Source organism: Ahaetulla prasina, chromosome 2, assembly GCF_028640845.1.
Source record: "Ahaetulla prasina isolate Xishuangbanna chromosome 2, ASM2864084v1, whole genome shotgun sequence".
Lineage (NCBI taxonomy): Eukaryota > Metazoa > Chordata > Lepidosauria > Squamata > Colubridae > Ahaetulla > Ahaetulla prasina.
This window is the reverse complement of record NC_080540.1, coordinates 289,760,101-289,763,754: the sequence shown is the minus strand read 5'-3', so window position 1 is coordinate 289,763,754 and position 3,654 is coordinate 289,760,101. Positions and strand designations below refer to the sequence as shown.

The window sequence follows — 3,654 nt, the reverse complement described above, 5'->3', positions numbered from 1 at the left end:
CTCTTCGGCCGGGGAGTGACCTGCAGCGGCGCCCGCCGGAGAACGGCGTTCCTGGGGCTGCAAGGCAACGCAAGGCAAGGCATGGGCGGACGGCTGCAGAGAGGCAGGGCCCCATAATCCCCAGCCGGGGAGGCATGCTTCGACCTGGACTTGGACCGAGGAACTGATTTTTGACGCCTCTCTGGACCTGGGGGTGTCTGGAGGATGCCGGCTGGGGATGATGGGAGAGGGAGTCCCGGCTGTCTGCAAGCCCAGGCTGCGGTTCTAGGAGAGCCGCTCAGAGATCGGATAACGAAGGCAGGTGGCAACTCCTCTTCCAGCCTAATCCTGGCTGGGCATGATGGGACCTGGAGTCCAACGCTGGGGTGGGCCAGAGGAGCGCGGGTCTGGCTCTTCGGCGCCCGAGGGGGGGGGCCTAACGGCGGCCGCCTTAAGGAAAGGACCCCCAGCCTGCCCCGAGAAAGCCGACCTGCGACCCCCCGCTCCCCTTTCTGGCTCGGCTGGGGAGCAATTTGCTCGCCCGAGGGGGCGGAGCCACGCGCAGAAAGGGGCGGGACTTCCACCGAGCCGCTTCCTGTAACTACTCCGTCTCCCTGGCAACGCGGCCTTCCGCAGGCTGAAGGCCTGTGAATCCAAGCGGGCTCGCCAGGCCTCCTAGACTCGGGCTGCATAAGCTTTCTTTCGTTTCCGGCCAACCAGGTGGGGGAAAGGGGCGGCCACCTTAGCTTGCGGAGCTCCAGGTTGGGGGAAGGCTGGATTCAAACGACCTAAACTGGGTCCTGCTGCGGAGGATGCGTGAGACGGGAAGTTTCACCTGTTTGCAACTCCATAAATGGGGTTTGGCTTCCCTCCCCCTGATTTTTCCTTTAAGGAACAGCAGAAGTTTTTCAGAATCTCTCTTCCTCTGCATGAATTCATTACAACCTTTAGGCGCTTCCTAACCTAATGGATAGTCTGAGGATTTCAGGATTAGCGCCTAAATACCTAATTCATAATTGTTTTTCATTTTTCAAAGCAATAACTCAGAAAGTTTGGGATTTTTAGTTCCCCAGCTGAGTGTTATTTCTGTTCGAATTGTCTTTGGAAACAAAGAGATTCTCTAATAGCAAAATATAAGGAGGAACAATGGCTTATATCATCTCACTCAAAATTTGTCAGTATTAAAGGTTAACTGTTAGCCATACAAGAGAATCTGCAGCTCGTAGTAAAATGACTGAATTTTATGAGGTGGGTGCTAACATTTGGAGAGATGAGGAATGTTGCAATTGTTCTGCAATGGCCTGTAATTTTTTTTTATAATTCTTGTTTTTTTTTGCCTGCAAAGTAATTGTTGAATGCAATCTTAAAATGGAAAAACATGAGTCAGCAATTGATTGCAAAAGGTTATACCTCAGTTTGTAAAATATGCCCAATCTATTTTCAGTAAATTTAAAAATTCTGTATAGTACTATATCTGAAATGTGTCTTTGTTATGGAATGTTCATCCTATTTGAATGGTTATTTCTTGAAATATATATACACTATTCCCTTTTAAGAATTGTAGGAGAATGCATTTTTTGACAGGCTAAGGATTATGCATTGTCAAATGTAAGTGAAGAATTAATTGAGAACTTAAGGCTATCATTTGCCAAATGTGAATTTATTTATTAATCAAAGATCATTAGAGACTTTTCAAATAAAAAGGATAAGAAATATTTCTCAAAACTATTGTCACTTGAATTTAATTGCTGCAAACATTTGTTATTTTCAGCAGGAATTACATAAATGCAGTAAACCTATTGTTCTAGAGTGGTAAGATACAACTGATCTATGTATAGTACCGGTCAATAAAATGGATGTGTAATATGAAAGCAGGTGTTACTGGAGAAGATCTTGATGCCTGGAAAAATTAATTGACAATTGAAAAAGAGGCCACCGAGAGACAAGGTGCTAGATACTGTCAAAAGAACTCCGAGATAATCCTGGCAAAAGGATGTCTACCAGGTCATAAAGAATTGAAAGTACCTGAATGACTGAATAACATAAAGATGTTATCATAGTTCTCTTTAAAAATAGCAAGCATTGCTTGCTCAATAATGACTTGTCATGATGGTAACTTGCATTTCTTTAAGCAGCTTTGCTAATGGATTTCACTTGGAATGGGGGTCCCATATAGTGTTGCTGAATCTTGAAAATCATTTTGACACTTGTACACACAGGGCAGAAATGATGGGACTATTCTCGACTCTGCTTGCACAATTCTGTACAGATATTCGCACTTTGCATTTTGCTTTGTGATAATGTTTCTGATTCATCTGGTTCAAGTTGACTACATTTGTATGCTCAAAGGCTGAGTGGTTAATAATCAAAATCTTCATAAATCAATCCCCACAAAAAGAATAAATAATCCCACCCATAAAATACCATGTTGTGCATTCATTAACATTTTACCTTTCAGTCACTGCCAACTCTCTTCCAAGGGCTTGAGGGGACCACCAGGTCTTAACAGTTCTCCTGAAATCCAGGAGGAAAGGAGCAAACTGGATCTCCAAAGTAAAGGAACAAGGATTCAAAATGCCTGTTTCTAAAGTCCTGCCAAGTTGAGTTTGAGTGCAGCCCTAAGCTAGTCTATGACCGTAACAAAGATTTTATGGAGTGCAGGCAAAACATGGGAGTTACCCGTAAGTGTGACATACAATACTTTTATTTTAATTTTTGTTTATGTTATTTTTCATTCCTTCATTCAATTTTAATGCACAATTCTACCTGATTATGGCCATGCCTTGCTTAAGAACCCTTAAACAATTCTGCTTTTCATTTTATCTTCCCTACCATGCAAAATTGTCTCCAGTCTAGGGTCAAAAGAAGTCAAGATGGCAGCTGCACCTCTACAGTTGAAGCTCTGCCTATTTATGTGTGTTGCCTGCAGGGGTGAAATCTAAAAATTTTCCCTACGGGTTATGTGTGTATCACTTGGTTGGTGGCCATGGCCAATAACAATAAAGATGCCAACTGGCCACCTTGAAGTAGAGGTTGGACATAGAAAGCGGAGAATATCTTGGGGTTCACCAACACTGCCCATCGGGACTGTTGCATCTTGTACCTCTGATAGTGCCTTCCAAGGGAACGCCTGTCTCGAACACCTAACAGATGGTCCTATTTGGAGAGCATTGCCCCTTCCTGCCATTGCTGGTCTGTGATGAATAGCCCACTGCGCAATCTGAGTTCTGTTTGGAACTGGATGATGAAATTTGTGCTAACAAAGGCATCTGAGACCAATGCTTTGGCAGCCCTGTAGTTCTTACCTGGTTGCTGATGCACAGAGCCCAAGACACAGGAGAAAAATAAATTCAGTGAGGCAAAAGCCTTCATGATACACACTGTGGGGTTGGTTGGGATTGCAAAAATCAGAAAATCAATTATGTAACTTGAGAAGTGACTCTGAGCTAGTCTATTATTTTTTAACCCTTCTCAGTGTGTCTAATAATTCACCTGCTTATGTGCAGTGCTCGTAACCTGTCCCAATGCCAAAGGAGTCTTGAGTGGTGTATAACATAAAACCAAAATATATTTGAAACATTTACCTAGCTATGCACTTTGGGATGAACACCCTTCGAATGGTGCGGGAGCATGAATGGATTTCTAGAAAAATTGCAGACCATCTGCACTTCAGTC

The 3,654-nt window shown here is 43.8% G+C and overlaps 1 non-coding gene across 1 annotated transcript; it reads left to right on the top strand.

Moving 5' to 3' along the window:
* The first annotated feature begins 3,169 nt into the window (after positions 1-3,169).
* Positions 3,170-3,257, top strand: LOC131193774 (small Cajal body-specific RNA 18). The gene has a single exon (XR_009154026.1). It is a non-coding gene; the product is annotated as a small Cajal body-specific RNA 18 (non-coding RNA).
* The last annotated feature ends 397 nt before the right edge of the window (positions 3,258-3,654 follow it).